The 16602-nt window shown below is 35.6% G+C and overlaps 1 protein-coding gene across 2 annotated transcripts in view; it reads left to right on the top strand.

The window, feature by feature from the left end:
- CNTN3 (contactin 3) overlaps window positions 1-16602 on the top strand; it is a 343356-nt gene that overhangs the window by 21976 nt on the left and 304778 nt on the right. The gene's annotated exons all lie outside the window — the stretch shown is intronic.

The following is a 16602-nucleotide window of genomic DNA, read 5'->3' as shown; positions in this document are numbered from 1 at the left end:
AGCTGAGACAATACTGCAGATACTCCTAAGCTTCCTAATTACATTACTTGTAATGTAATGTACATTACATTACTTGAGAAACATTACTTGAGAAAAAAGGAGTAATAGCTTTGGGTTTTTTGTTTTTGTTTTTTGTACTTTGGGTTTTGGGGTTTTTGGTTTGTTTGTTTGCTTGTTTGTTTTGGTATGTCCCAGGTAGGGTTTGAAATAGCAGCACTTACAACAATAGCCAAATTATGGGAAGAGCTGAAATGTCCATCAACTGATGAACGGATAAAGAATTTTTGGTTTATATATACAATGGAATACTACTTGGCAATGAGAAAGAATGAAATATGGCCTTTTGTAGCAACATGGATGGAACTGGAGAGTGTTATGCTAAGTGAAATAAGTCATACAGAGAAAGAGAGATACCATATGTTTTCAACCTTATGTAAATCCTGAGAAACTTAACAGAAGATCATGGGGGAGGGGAAGGAAAAAAAAAAGTTAGAGAGAGAGGGAGCCAAAACACAAGAGACTCTTAAAAAACTGAGAACAAACTGAGAGTTGATGGGGGGTGGGAGGGAGGGGAAAGTGGGCGATGGGCATTGAGGAGGGCACCTGTTGGGATGAGCACTGGGTGTTGTATGGAAACCAATTTGACAATAAATTTCATATTTAAAAATAAAATAAAATAAAATAAAATAGTGTCTTAACTTCAGTTATTACTTTATCCATTCACTAATTTATAATATTTTATTGTTATTTAGCTTGTATATTTTATTATGCTATGTTCCTTCCAAGTACCTTATGTATATGAATTGATGGAATCCCACAAATAAACCATGAAGGAGATGCTGTTATTAACTTCTTTGATCTTCTGGGAAAGATGAGGTTGAAAAGGTGAAGTAACTCAAACAGCTTTCTACTAAGGATTTGAACACCCCAGGCCAGTTCTGTGATCCATCACTATATTTCTCAAGCAGTCATGTGATCTATTTTCTTCATACCTTTTGCCTCAAACTGTGCATTATATCCTTCATTGTTAATGCAGGTTAAAATACAGAGAAGAGGTGTTAATTCATGAGATCCAGGGGAGTGTTTCCGGTAGTCAATCCAGAAAAGGAAGTTAATGGGGTATACGTATTTTAGCATTCTCCCTTCCGTCTCTCACTTTACTAATGGCTTTTATGTGTTTTCTTGATAAAATATCCATTACATGTTTGGTTGGAAACCTCCTCTATCACTATAAAGGAACAAATATTTTGATAAGTGGTTTTCTAAGATCTGGAATCTCTATAGAGAAATCATTGCCCGAGGCTACACACCCTACTTTGTTTACTGTCTTGTCCTGTGCCTGCCAAAATGAGGATATTTTGCTTTTCTTTATAGTTTGAAGACATCTAGCAGCTTGTCACAACTTCCAAAATATTTGAGGAAATGAAGTCTGAATGCCAAGACAGTAATTTTACCATTATCCCAGTGGGTTGGTATTCTACCTGATAGATTGTAATTTTAACAAGGAAGTTACAAGAAAAGAATTTCATACTATGCCTCTGCAGAAAGGTGAAATAAGATAGAATGCAATTCCCATTTGTTCTTCTGTAGCTCATTTTGACAGCTAAGAAACCCTTAAATGGGCATGAATAGATCCCTTTTTAATCCCTGTATTTATCTGACATTAAAATTACATTTTTAGTTGTGTTTATTTGAAATAGTAAAATCATTAGATTCTGTTAAGACAGCCATTTAGTATTTCAAGATGGTAGATAATAATGATTTTTCAGAGTTAAGTATGTTTTAATTTTATAGTACGCCTTAAAATGCATATATACTTAATATTTAATGATCAAGTTATCGTGTGGTTTTTTTTAGTATGACCTACAAAAAGGACAGTATTACACCATAAGAGATTTTGAGTCAAATATAAATATAACTTTTATTTCAGTTTATTCTAGTAGAAAAGATGGTCAATTTTTTGTATTGTTTTACTTGTCTAAAACCTGACTTCAAAATTAAAAAATCTAATGCAATTTAAATCCAGAAATGTCAGTAAATGATTAATTCTGTAGTTTGCAAGGACTTAATTCCCACAGTTGTTTTACAGAAAATCCATAGACTTTGGATTTATGAACCGTTATTCCTTAACATTAAAGTAATAGGAATTAGATATTCAAAGTTATATATTGATCGTATATGAAAGCACTATGGAGTTTACAGCTTAATTTTTGATTCTCCCTGTCATTGTATCTTGGATTCATTTGCATAGACCTCACTTATAACTGGTACATAACTGACCCATCAAAATCACTACGTCTAATGACTTTCCATGCATATGAAAATCACACCTATACTAATTTATTAAAGCTAGATACGCTACTTCCTACTTTTTTTTTCCTTTAAAAGATGATAAAAAGATGGAAACAATCCTTGTGTTCATTACTGGACTGGTTGGATTAAAAAGGGACAAAGAAGTTCCCTCTTTCTTCCTTCTGGATTTTAGATTCTGTGTAAATATGTAACTCCTGATGGAAGACAACCATCTTGTAGTCATGAGAGGATGAGCCAATTTGCTGAGGCTGTCAGGATGGAAAGATGGAAAGAACCAGCATTCTTTTTTTTTTTAATTTTTTTTTTCAACGTTTATTTATTTTGGGGACAGAGAGAGACAGAGCATGAACGGGGGAGGGGCAGAGAGAGAGGGAAACACAGAATCGGAAACAGGCTCCAGGCTCTGAGCCATCAGCCCAGAGCCCGACGCAGGGCTCAAACTCACGGACCGCGAGATCGTGACCTGGCTGAAGTCGGATGCTCAACTGACTGCGCCACCCAGGCGCCCCAAGAACCAGCATTCTTTTTTTTTTTAAATTTTTTTTTTCAACGTTTATTTATTTTTGGGACAGAGAGAGACAGAGCATGAACGGGGGAGGGGCAGAGAGAGAGGGAGACACAGAATTGGAAACAGGCTCCAGGCTCTGAGCCATCAGCCCAGAGCCCGACGCGGGGCTCGAACTCACAGACCGCGAGATCGTGACCTGGCTGAAGTCAGATGCTTAACCGACTGCGCCACCCAGGCGCCCCAGAACCAGCATTCTTAATGATAAGGTTGAAGTCTGGGCTCTGCCATTTATCCACTTGTCATTCTTTGAGCATGGCATATCTCTAAGCTTTGGTTTCCTCAGCTGTCATATGAGAATAATAATATCCATTTCATAGGCATCCTATAAGGATCATATGTAATAATACTTTCAGAGCACATTGGTGATATAATGCCTCAGTTCATACCTTTTGAGAAAAAAGATTATAACGAACATGACATTTTCCTCTATTTTATCCCATTTGAATCTCAACACCTATATGAGATGTCACATTTATTGTAAGAAATAAAATACAAAATTCATCATGATATAGAAAATACACTTGAGGACAATGCATATGATATATACTTGTTCAACCTAGAGAAATGTTTGTTGTAGTGATTACTGACTATTATCAGTATGTGGCTCACTATATTGTGATATTGCCAGACTATTTAGGTAAGAAGTAAGTACTATTTCCCCATTTTTTTTCAGGTGAAAAAGCTGAGGCTTAGAAAAGATGACTACCTTGGTAAAAAAGTCACACAGACTTTGGGATAAAAACCAGGCATAAGAGCCAGAAGTGGAAACTAGGACTGTCTGCAAAGCCTGTGATTAAAACAATTGTAATTAACTGTTTCTTACTGGACTCTAAATAAAGGATGAATGTGAAAAGTCAGCAGTAAAAATAGACAAAGCGATTCTGTGCTTCAGATGTATAACCTTCTCTAACATATTTTATTTTTAATTGAAGTAGACATAATAGACAACTAAATGCACAGATCTTATGTGTTCAGTTTGATGCCTGTTGGCAATTGAATACATCCAGGTAGCTACAAAAAGGCACTCATAGCAAGATGTTGGTCATATGTACTCCCCCAGAAATTTTCCTTATAGCCATTTCTAGGCAATTCCATACACACCCCCTCCCCAGTTCCCAAGATAGGAACTTGTTTTATTTCCTATTACAATAGAATTCTGCCTGTTCTCAGACTTCCTATAACTGGAAAATGATTTTCATAAGCATGGAAAGTCAATATAAATTTAAAGTCTGGTTATTTTGTTCCACATCATATTTTTTTCAGATTTATTTAGGTGATATTGCATCTAGCAGTATTTTTTTCAATGGTTAATGAAGCACTCAATTATAGGGACATACCACAAATTGTGTATTCATTTGTCTACTGAAGGACATTTGATTTGTTTTGCAGTCTTGGACTATTATTCTTTGTCTTCTTAGATTGTCTGTTTGTCTATTTGGCCTCCATTGATTACAGGATCAAACTACTGGCCAAAGTCATTTGGCTCTGTGGCATAGCTCATGCTCTGAATTATCTCCTTCATCTATGTCCCACATACTAAGCCAGGATTTCCCCTGCCCTAAATCAGTTCAGAACCATGTACCACACAACTAGGCAGAGCTTCTGTGCCCCAGAGTCCTCCATGGTCATTCTAACTAGCCCTTTCTAAGCTGCTTATTTGGCCCACTCTTGCCTTTTGCCAACAAAAGTTGTGGCCTGTGCCTTCCTCTTGTTCCTACTTCTGCTTCGTTTCTAAAACTGCTGCCTCCCCACGTGGCACTGTGTGGCATGGTATGCCCCCTTCTCTTGGGAAATGTAAGGACTAAGTCTTCTTTCAAAAAAATATATTTCAGTGGCATTAACCTCTCTGTGATGTCACTCAGTCACCGCCATAAATTCCCACCAGTACAAATGAGACAGTTTAAATACAGATTATATAAACCTTTGTGTATCATTTATTTTGTGGACATGTTTTTATGTCTCTGGGGGTGAATGCCTATGAGTAGAATTTCTCTGTCACAGGTTCTTCCCCCCCCCCCCCCCAGCCAGCCCACACACGCACTTGTTAGTGGTTGTACCATTTTACATTCCCACCAGCAATGTTTGGGGATTCCTATTACTACCTTCTTTGCCAATATTTGTTCACGTTTATTTTAAACATTCTAGTAATTGAGAAAGTGTATCCTATTGTGGTTTTAATTTGCATGATGAATGCTGTGAAGCATCTTTTCATATGCTAATTTATCATTTATATATCTTCTGGGAAGTGTTTGTTCAAGCCTATTGCCCATTTTTGTAAAATTTTAAAAAATCTTTTCATCATTTTCATATATACTCAGCCTGTGTACTGCTAATATTTTTCCTAGACTGGCTTGTCTATTAATCTTCTTAATGATAATATTTATGACAAAAACACTTAAATTTTCAAGAAATCCAGCTATCACTTTATGAAATTGTTAATGTTTTGTGTGTTCTGCCTGTGGTCGTAAAAATATTCTTCTATGTGTTCTTATAGAAGCTTTATGGTTTGCTCTCTAACATTTAGATCTGTAACCCATGTCAAATAAATGTTTGTGAATAGAGTGACAGAGATTGAGGATTTTAGATATAGATATCCATTTTTGCAGTAACATATATTGAAAACAGCCCTACCCACCCATCCACATGAACTGCTTTGGTACTGTGGTTTAAAAAGGAAAAAAACATCAATCTAATTGGGATCTATTTTTGAATTCTGTTTTCTTCCATCGATCTATTTGTCTACCTATGCAAATTCAACACTGTCTTAATTTTTGTAGGTTGAAATCAGGGCAAGTCTTTTATATTTATTTTTGTTTTCATTCTTCTCCATCCTTTGCAATTTACATCCTATGTAATTGTTGAATTATCTTATCTGTTTCTTCAAAAGGACTTGTTGGAATTTCAAAACGAATTGCTTTGAATCTCTAAGGCAGTTTAGGGAGAATGGACCTCTTAGCTGAATCATTCAATCAATAATTATTGCTTATCTCTCCTTTTATTTAGGTCATCTTATTTATCTCAGCAATATTTGTGGTTTTCAGTCTAGGGGTATTGCACATATTTGTTAGATTTATTTATGGCTATTTGATGCTTTTGTATGCTATTGGAAGTATGGTTTATGAACTTTTATTCTCCATTTTTTTACTGTTAGATTTAGAAATACAGTTCGTTTTAGTATATTGAATTTGTAGTCTGCAACATTGCTAATTCATATTGTAATCTAAGCAGGTTTTGGGTTTTTTTTTTGTAGCTCTTATAGGGTTTTCTAATACACAATGATATTATTTATGAATAATGGGATTTACATTTTTTTTCCATGTGAATATATTTTATTTCCTTTGCTTGACTCATTGCATTGTCTAGGATCTCTAGTACAGTGGTGAATACATGTGGTGAGAGAGGACATCGGGCCTTCCTCATAAAAGTGGAAAAAGGTTTAATTTTACTCTTAAGAATGATCTTAGCTGTGGGTGTTGTTACTCTTCATGTTATTGAGAAAGCTCCTTTCTATCCCAAATTTGCTGACAATTTTATCATGAAGGCGATGAATGTTATCATATGAATTTTCTTCATCTATTGAGAATGTTTTTTCTCTTTGTTAATGTGGCATATGACACTAATTGGTGTTTTTGAAGGTTAAGCCAAACTTATGTTCTGGGATAAACCCCATTTTTCATGACTTACTACCCTTTTTATACATTGGTGTGTTTGATTTGTTAATATTCTTAAGGATTTTGCACTTTTAGGATTTTAATGGATTTAATTTTTTTTTCACGAGAAAATATTGGTCTGTCATTTTGTTGTAATACTTGTCAGATTTTTGATATAATGAAAATGCTAACCTCATGAAATCATTTAGGAAATATTCCTTCTTCCTCTATATTCTGAAACAGTTTGTGTAAAATTTGCTTTGTTTTCATTGGAATTCACCCATGAAGTCATCTGGCCTGAAGCTTTCTTTACAGGGACGGTTTTGATTGGAAGCTTTTTAAATAGGTATAGGGTTACTTTGATTTTCTACTTTACCTTGCATCAGCTGTTGTAGTTGTATTCTTGAAGGAGTTTGTCCTTTGTATCAAATGTACTGGATTTATTGGCATAAAGTTGTTTACTGTATCTTATTCCTTATCTCCATTTTAATGTTTGGAGGATCTGATGTGATGTTGTTCTTTTCATGTCCTGTTGTTGGATTTTGTGTTTTCTCTTTTTCTTGCTCAGCACTGCTAGTGATTTATCAATTTTATTAGTATATTAAAAGTTACACTATTTTACTTTGTTAATTTCCCCTATAGGTCCTTTAAAACTTTTATTTGTTTGTGCTTTTTTTGTATATTTCCTTTGTTGCATTTATGTCGAGCTTCATTTGCTTGCCTATGTTGCTTTTTGAAGCAGGGCCTCAGATCATTAATTTTAAACTTGTTTTCTTCTCCTTTAAGAGTTAAAACTCTACACTTCCAAGAACTGCTTTCTCTGCACTGCACAATTTTGATATGTTATGTTTTCATTATTATTAATTTTAGCATATTTTGTGTTTAATTTCTTCTTGAATCTGTGGGTTATTTAAGAAGTATGTTTTACTTAATATTTTTGGATTTATCAATTTTTTTAAGTTTATTTATTTATTTTGAGAGAGAGTGAGAGAGCACGTGTTTGCTCCAGAGGGGTGGGGAGAGAGGGTGGGAGGGAGAATTCCAAGAGGGCTCTCCACAAATAGTGAGGGGTCACACTCACGAGCAGTGAGATCATGTCACCACGGGGTCTCCGTAGAGCTGGGACTCGTGAATTGTGAGATCATGACCTGAGTTAAAATCAAGAGTCAGATGCTTAGCCACCCAGTCGCCCCTATCAATTTGTTTTTTTATTAGTTTCTAATTTAATACTTTTATTGTTAGAAGAGATAGTATTTATCGTTTCAATTCTTTGATGATTTTAAAACTCATTTTAGAGAGCAACATCCATCTATCTCTGAATGTCTCAGTGAATTTGAAAAGAATATGTGTTCTGATGTTAGATTAGTATTCTGTTAATGCCAGTTAGAACCAACTGGCTAATTCTCTGTTTCAAATTTTATGTGGCTCTACTGATTTTTTTTTTCCTGTCAGGTAAGAGGAGGCCTATATTTTCTATCCGTAACTGCGAAAGTGTTTTTTAAAATCTTCAACTATTACTGTGTATTTTTCTGTTTGCCTCTTTGGTTTGTCAGTTTGTGCTTCCTATATTTTGAAGCTCTGTTTGTTAGGTGTGTACACATTTAATATTGTTATCTTTACTTAATGATGTGATCCTTTCTATTATGATGGAATGCTCTTTTTATTCTTAGTAATATTCTTTGTCTTAAAGTCTACTTTGTCTTATTTTGGTATATAACACTAGCTTTCTTATGCTTAGAAAATGTATAGGAAATGTGTTTTTTTGTTTCCTTTCAACCTATTACCTTAATTTAAAGTGTATTTCTTGTATGGAGTCTACAGTTGCTTTTTAAAAGAAATTTAGTCGAGGGGGGCAGGGTGGGTGCGTGCCTGGGTGGCTCAGTCAGGTAAGCATCCCAGTGATGCTGAAGATTGGTGAGTTCGAGCCCTGAGTTGGGTTCCGCCCTGGCAGCATGGAGCCTGCTTGGGATTCTCTCTCTCTCCCTCTCTCTCTCTCTCTCTCTCTCTGCCTCTCTCCTTCTCACTTTGTCTTTCTTAAATGAATTAGTTTAAAAAAATTAGTCTGGTAGTCTTTGCCTCCTAATTGCAGCAAGTGCTTGCTAATATCTAATGTGATATTGATAGGTTTCAGTGTAAGCGTCATATATTGGTATACATGGGTTCATTCTTCACTCCAATTAAGGCAGGGGGCACATTCACAGGGTGTTTATTTTTGTTCTCAGTTTTATTGAAGTATAATTGATAAAAACAGAGTTTTCTAGAATAAAGCCACTTAAAGGTTTTAAGTGTTTTGTAATTAGTGATTAAAACCCTGTAAATTTTGGCCCCTTCCCCAAGTTCTTTCCAAATCATAAGGAAAATGCAGTAAGTCATGAGGCCCTTTAACCTTAGTCTTTTTGGGAACATACCACTTTAGCCAACTCTAAATTCTAATAATTCCTGATTTCTTGACGGAATACTCTAAGGGATAATGAATGTGCTTGTAAATGAACTTGCAGAATGGGCTTGTAGAGAACAGACCTCTGTATGGAAGAGTAATCCTTTCATTTAACTCTAGATGACCTGCTAGTATTTTACAGAACCTGATTTCACGTTAATTCATAAGTGGCTCAGTTGGTTAAACGTCTGCCTTTGGCTCAGGTCATGATCTCAGTTTGTGAGTTCAAGTCCTCGTGAGGCTCTGTTCTGACAACTCAGAGCCTGGAGCCTGCTTCAGATTCTGTGTCTCCCTCTCTCTCTGCCCCTCCCCAACTCATGCTCTGTCTCTCTCAAAAACAAATAAACATTAAAAAAAATTATTAGTGGAAGTGATACCTTACATGAGAATCTTCTTAAGTTGTGTGTTACATGTAATTTTTTTACATTAGGCTTTTTTTATTTGGGAATTAGTAAATAACATTAACTTTACCTTATAAGGAAGTTGATATTTTCACTGTTTCATTTGCAAATTGATAAGGATTTCTCAGAAATTTGTTGTAATAAAAATATGGAATATTTAAAATAAATGCATATTTTTTTTAAGTTTAAAATAAAAATTCCATCAGTTAGACATTCATTTCTTTTTTTCATTCAACGAATATGTATGGAACGCCTGCCTTATGCCAGGCACATTTCCAGATTCTGTGAACTGCATATGTGTGGGCAACATAATTAATATTAAAATATCTCATCATAGATTTCAGTCAGTGACAGTCATCATTGGCTCATGATAAAACTTGGCTAAAATTAATGGTAACAACATCTGACCCAAGCATTTAGCTTTTGCCAATATTATAATGATTATTTTTTTGGAAATACTCAACCTTCTTTCATTTTAAAGAAAGGTGATAGGTTGCAAATGGTACTAATCAAGAATGGAAATAGCTTTTCTCTTTTGGGTGAGTGAGAACATATGGATGTTACTGGGAAGGAGTGATTATGAATAATTTAGAATAACTGGAGATCTTGTGTGGTAGTAAAAATGAAATATGCATTGGTTAAATGAGAGAGACTATGCTATTTGGGTTTGAGGTCATTTCAGTAACATACACGTACTATAATTCCACCCCCCCGCCTTGAAAATATATAATAGAATAAGTAATGCTGTGAAGCCAATTGAAGAATGAAGCCAGATGCATTTTAATGCAATCACTTGGGAAGTTTGAATAGTCAGAAATCACAACTTCCAAGGGGGAAACTGCTGATACAACTTGGATTAATGATCTGTTTTAGTGAAGTATCTCTTCATCTTTATAGTGCATGGAAGCATTTGATACTCATTTGATATTAGTTTATCCATTCATCTAAAACATGTTGGGCATAATTCCCTGAACAGCATTTTCCCTAACTCCAGGTTGTAATGACTTGACTTTGTGTTCTGGGTGTAGTAACTGGATCTTTCTCCAGGGAAAGGTGTGCATTTTGTTTTCCTTCCTGAATGAAGCTTGAACACAGTAAACCCAGTGGAGGTGTTTGTTTACATTATTCTCAGGTATAGTAAGCAGACCTCTTACAAATTCACAGCGACTGCTCCTTAGTAGTAGAGATGGTCTGTAAGATTCTGTAAGAATTGGTGGTTAATTTGAGAAATAAGTAAAACAAACTGAAAAGGGGAGGGTATAACTCATAAAATAAACACTCTCTTTTCAGTAGAGAAGTAGGATTTAAGGCTTTTATTTTTTTTTAATGTACAGTTGTTTAAAAAGTACAAAAGAATATGTTTAATTTTTTCAAAATAGGAAAAAAATTATTAAACACCAGGGCAAGTGTTTTGTTTCCCTTTTACTTAGTATAAATTTAAAATTATTGTATGAGAAACGCAAAAGCTTTTCCAAAGAATAGTTACAATTTAAGGGCATTTTTAATAGAATAATGTATGATCACTCTGATTTTTATCTCAGCCACAAAAATAACCTCTTTTCTGGTTTACATATAAATGATTAATGTAATTTCAATTCTTATTGATTTATGAAATTATTTCCTCCTCGCTTGTGACCAGATTAAGAATTTTTTTTTCTCCACTCAAGAAATTGTATGTAGTCGGTTTTGGTTTTGGAAATGAATGTTTCTTGTTCCATTTTAACTAGATATATTATACATAATACTGAATTTTTTTTTTCATTTTTAAATGAGAAGAAGCTACTGAGATTAGCTGTGTAACTTCTTTCATTTTATTGATGAGAACATTGGAAGTTTATTTGATATTCTCAAGATCACATAACGGTGTTTGTTTTCACATAAATGCATGGTAGGATAATTTCTGAAGATATAAATCTGTATTATATTTCTTTGTTCTCTCTCCCAGGAGAAAATTGAGACTCTTGGCTTAAGGGAATTTAAAAAGAAGAAGACAGGAATGTGGAAGGAGGGGAATGAGGGGATAAGAACAAGGAGATGGAATCTTGGCATTGCAAGGAGGCAGAGGTCTTGGGTGTTAAAAGGAATAGATGTATAGGCCAATGGAATAGAATAGAGAACCCAGAATTGAACCCACAAATATATGGCCAACTAATCTTTGACAAAGCAGGAAAGAATACACAATGTAAAAAAGACAGTCTTTTTTGCAAATGGTGTTGGGAGAACTGGACAGCAACATGCAGAAGAGTGAAACTAGACCACTTTCTTACACCACATACAAAAATAAACTCAAAATAGATGAAAGACCTAAATGTGAGACAGGAAACCATCAAAACCCTAGAGGAGAAGGCAGGCAACAACCTCTTTAACCTCGACCGAAGCAATTTCTTGCTCGACACATCTCCAACGGCAAGGGAATTAGAAGCAAAAATGAATATTGGGACCTCATCAAGATGAAAAGCATCTGTCTGCACTGTAAAGGAAACAGTCAACAAAACTAAAAGGCAACTGACATAAAGGGAAAAGGTATTTGCAAATGACATATCAGATAAAGGGTTAGTATCCAAAATCTAAAAAGAACTTGCCAAACTCAACACCTGAAAAACAGATAATCTAGTGAAGAAATGGGCAGAAGACATGAATAGACACTTTTCTAAAGAGGACATCCAGATGAAGACAGACACATGAAAAGATGCTCAACATCACTCATCATCAGGGAAATACAAATCAAAACGACACTGAGATACAACCTCACACAAGTCAGAGTGGCTAAAATGAACAAATCAGGAAACTACAGATGCTGGCGAGGATGTGAAGAAAAGGGAACCCTCTTGCACTGTTAGTGGGAATGCAAACTGGTGCAGCTGCTTTGGAAAACCACATGGAGGTTCCTCAAAAAATTAAAAATAGAACTACCCTACAACCCAGCAATAGCACTAGTAGGAGTTTATCCAAAGGATACAGGAGTGCTGATGCATAGGGGCACATGTACCCCAATGTTTGTAACAGTGCTTTCAACAGTAACCAAATTATGGAAAGAGCCTCAATGTCCATCAACTGATGAATGGATAAAGACGATGTGGTTTAAAATTTTTTTTTTTCAACGTTTATTTTTTTTTATTTTTGGGACAGAGAGAGACAGAGCATGAACGGGGGAGGGGCAGAGAGAGAGGGAGACACAGAATCGGAAACAGGCTCCAGGCTCTGAGCCATCAGCCCAGAGCCCGACGTGGGGCTCAAACTCCCGGACCGCGAGATCGTGACCTGGCTGAAGTCGGACGCTTAACTGACTGCGCCACCCAGGTGCCCCGATGTGGTTTATATATATAATGGTATGCTACTTGGCAGTGAGAAAGAATGAAATCATGCCATTTGCAGCAACGTGGATAGAACTGGAAGGTATTACGCTGAGTGAAATAAGTCAGTCAGAGAAGGACAGATATGATATGTTTTCACTCATATGTGGATCTTAAGAAACTGAACAGAAGGCCATGGGGGAAGGATAGGGGAAAAATAGTTAAAACAGAAAGGGAGGGAGGCAAATCATAAGAGACTCTTAAATGCAGTGAACAAACTGAGGGTGGATAGGAGTGTGGGGGAGAGGGGAAAATGGGTGACGGACATTGAGGAGGGCACTTGTTGAGATGAGCATTGGGTGTTGTATGTAAGCAATCAACCACGCGAATCTACCCCAAAAACTAAGCGTACACTTTACACACTGTATGTTAGCCAATGTGACAATAAATTATATTTAAAAAAAATAATAAAAGGAGCAGGTGTCTTTCGCCAAGACTTCACAGGTGATAGACTCTTCCAGGGTGAGGAGGTTTGTTTGGGGTGGGAGTATGTGTGATGGACCTTGGGAAGTTGGGCTCTGAGTATCAGGATGGCCAACCCAGGAGATGTTTACCCCCTCAGACTTACCTCTGAAAAAGTACAAGTGCAGGATTCCCAAGAACACTGTGGGCTGGGATAGTGGGTATCTTCTTAGTAATTCAGTGAATGCCCAGAAAGTGAACTAAGAAGCCTCCCAGAAAGATTTAACTTGGTCTAAGCTAGGGACACCAGAAGATGAAGGAGTATGAGGAAGAAGAAAGCCTGGAATTAAGGTCTTTCTCTGAATATTCTCCCATAAATCAAGGGACCACAAAAGACCTGACTACATAGTTTGAAACACTGTGTGTGTGTGTGTGTGTGTGTGTGTGTGTGTGTGTGTACATGCGCATGTGCACGCGTGTTGGGGAGAGACTTAAGGGACAACAAATCACACTTGAATATCTCAAACATTATGTAATGACTTTATTTTAAATAGTAAATGCTTCTGAGAAAGCATGTATTTTTTCCATTTCAATGAGGAGTTTGCTCTCTAATATTGCATGTTCACTTTATCACCACAGTTTTAGTATTTTCAGTGATAAGATTGAGTATATGAAGGTAATGCAGATCCTTCACGAGACATCTGGTAGAACTTATAACCTTAGATTTTTCCAAGAAACTTCCAGAATGGAAATTGTGGTTACCCAGTTTGTTAACATCCAATTCCAAAGGTGGCTGGTGCATTTTAATGATTGAAACCATACATCTGACACTGGGGAAAATAACAAGTTTGTTATTGGGAAATAACATAAATTCCATGGATGGATCTTTAACAGCAAACCTTAATGGCTTTGGTTTAGTTACCATGAAACATAAAGCAGGAATTTTAAAAGTTAAGATTTCAGTCTTTAAAAAAAATTTTTTTAACATTTATTTATTTCTTGAGAGACGGAGAGAGGCAGGGCATGAGCAGGAAAGGGGCAGAGAGAGAGAGAGTCACAGATTTGGAAGTAGGCTCCAGGCTCTGAGCTGTCAGCACAGAGCCCGATGCAGGGCTTGAACTCAAACCGTGAGATCATGACCTGAGCCAGAGCTGGATGCTCAACCAACTGAGCCACCCAGGCATCCCAGATTTCAGTCTTTAAAACTGTTCTAAGCAGTTTTTATTTCTTGAAATATAATTTACATACCATATAATTCCCTTTGTTAAAGTGTTCAATTGACTAGGGTTTAGTGTATTCACAAGGTTGTGCAGCCATCACTACTGTCTAGTTCTAGAACATTTTACTCATCCTAAAAGAACCCTGCATCCATTAGCGGTCCCTCTCTATTCTCCCCACCCCCAGCCCCTACCAACGATTAATCTACTTTCTGTCTTTATGGATTTCCATTTTCTGGGAATTCCATATAAATGGAATCATATGATAAGTGGCCTTTTGTGTCTGGTGGCTTTTACTTAGCAAATATTTCTAAGGTTCATCCTTGTTGTAGCATGTATTAATACATTACAGCTTTTACTTCTGCATGATATTTCATTGTGTATATACGTGTGTATATACATCAACATATGTATTACACTTATTCATTCATCAGTTGACATTTGGATTATTTTCACTTTTTTGGCTATTATCAATGATACTCTTCTGAATATCAGTATACAGGTTTTTATGTGAACAAGTGTATTGGATTTTCTTGGATATATAAATGGGAATAGAATTGATGACTCAAATGCTAACTCTGAGTTTAACTTTTTAGGAAACTGCCAGATTGTTCTCCACAGAGTCTGTGTTGTTTTACATACCCATAGGCAATGCTGGAGAGTTCCAGTTTCTCTATGTCCTTGCCAGCACTTGTTATTTTTCTTTCTTTTTTTTTTCTTTTTTTTCTTTATTGTAGCCATCCTTGTGGGTGCAGAGTGGTTATCTCATTGTGGTTTTGATTTGCATTTCTCCAGTGATAAGTTTTGTATGGTTTCACAAGCTTATTGACCATTTATATAACTTCTTTGGAGAAATGTCTGTTTAAATAGTTTGCCTATTTTTTATTTTGGTTACTTGTCTCTTTATTTAGTTGTAAGTATTCTTTATGTATTCTGGGTACTAGACCTTTAACAAATACATAATTCACAAGTAATTTCTCTCATTGTTTGTGTTGTTTTTTTAATTTTCTTGGTAGTGTTTTTGACACATAGAAGATTTTTAATTTTGATGAAGTCCAATTTATATATATTTTTCTTTTGTTGCTCATGTTTTAGGTATCATATCTTAAAAAACATGGTCTAATTCATGGTCACAAAGACTTACACCTGTCCTTTTAAGAGTTTTATAGCTATTGCTTTTACAAACAAGATATTTTAGCTGTTTTAATTTTTGTATTTGTTGTGAGCTAGGGATCTGAATGTATTCTTTTGCATGTGGATGGCCAGTTGTCCCAGCACAATTTGTTGAAAAGACTATTCTTTCCAACCTCATTGAACTGTCATGATACCCTTGTCAGGAATCAGTTCTCCATGGATATATGAATTCATTCCTGGAATATCAGTATTATTCCATTTATCTCTGTGTCTAACCTTATCCCAGTACCACCCTGTCTTGTCTACAGATTTATAGTGTGTTTTAAAATTGAGAAGTGTGAGTCCTCCTAATTTGTTCGTTTACATTTTCAAGATTGGCTATTCTGGGTCCCTTGGATTTCTGTATGAATTTTAGGATATTTTTCAATTTGTGCAAATAAGACAACTGTAACTTTGAAAGAATTCCACTGAATCTCATCAGTTTGGGCAGTGTTGCCATCTTAACAGCATTAAGTCTTCCAATCTATGAACAAGTAATCACTTTGTATTTCTGTAGATCTTCTAGAATTTCTTTCAGCACTTTTAGGTAGTGTTCAGTGTACAAGTCTTATACTTCTTTTCTTAAATTTATTTCTAACTGTTTTCTTATTTTGGGATAATTTCATTAAATCTTACTATGTTATTTTTGATGCCATTATAAATAAATGTATTGTTCATTTTCAGATTGTGCATTTCCAGTGTATAGAAATGCAACTGATTTTTCTCTTACAATCTGGTATCCTGCAACCATGCTGAGCTGGTTTATTAACTCTAATAGTTTTTCTGTAGATTTCCTAGGGTTTTTCATGTCATCTGAAAATTCTAACCATTTTTATAAACTCACGAAAGAAAAGTAAAAATTGACATGATCCTTTCCTATCCATCCCATATATTTAAACCATTTGATCTTCAATTCATTTGTCATAGTAAATTATTTTTAAATAGATCTTCTATTTCATTCTAACTTCACATAGCTAGGAATTTGACACATTTGGGGAAGATAAGGGAATTTGACAGGTAAGGGAAGCTTTAGGCACAGAGAGATTAAGTGACTTTCCCAAGGTCACACAGCTAATAAGTGGTCAAGC

This window comes from Prionailurus viverrinus, chromosome A2 (assembly GCF_022837055.1).
Source record: "Prionailurus viverrinus isolate Anna chromosome A2, UM_Priviv_1.0, whole genome shotgun sequence".
Lineage (NCBI taxonomy): Eukaryota > Metazoa > Chordata > Mammalia > Carnivora > Felidae > Prionailurus > Prionailurus viverrinus.
Note: the sequence above shows the minus strand (reverse complement) of the source record. Positions and strands in the feature narration are given on the sequence as shown.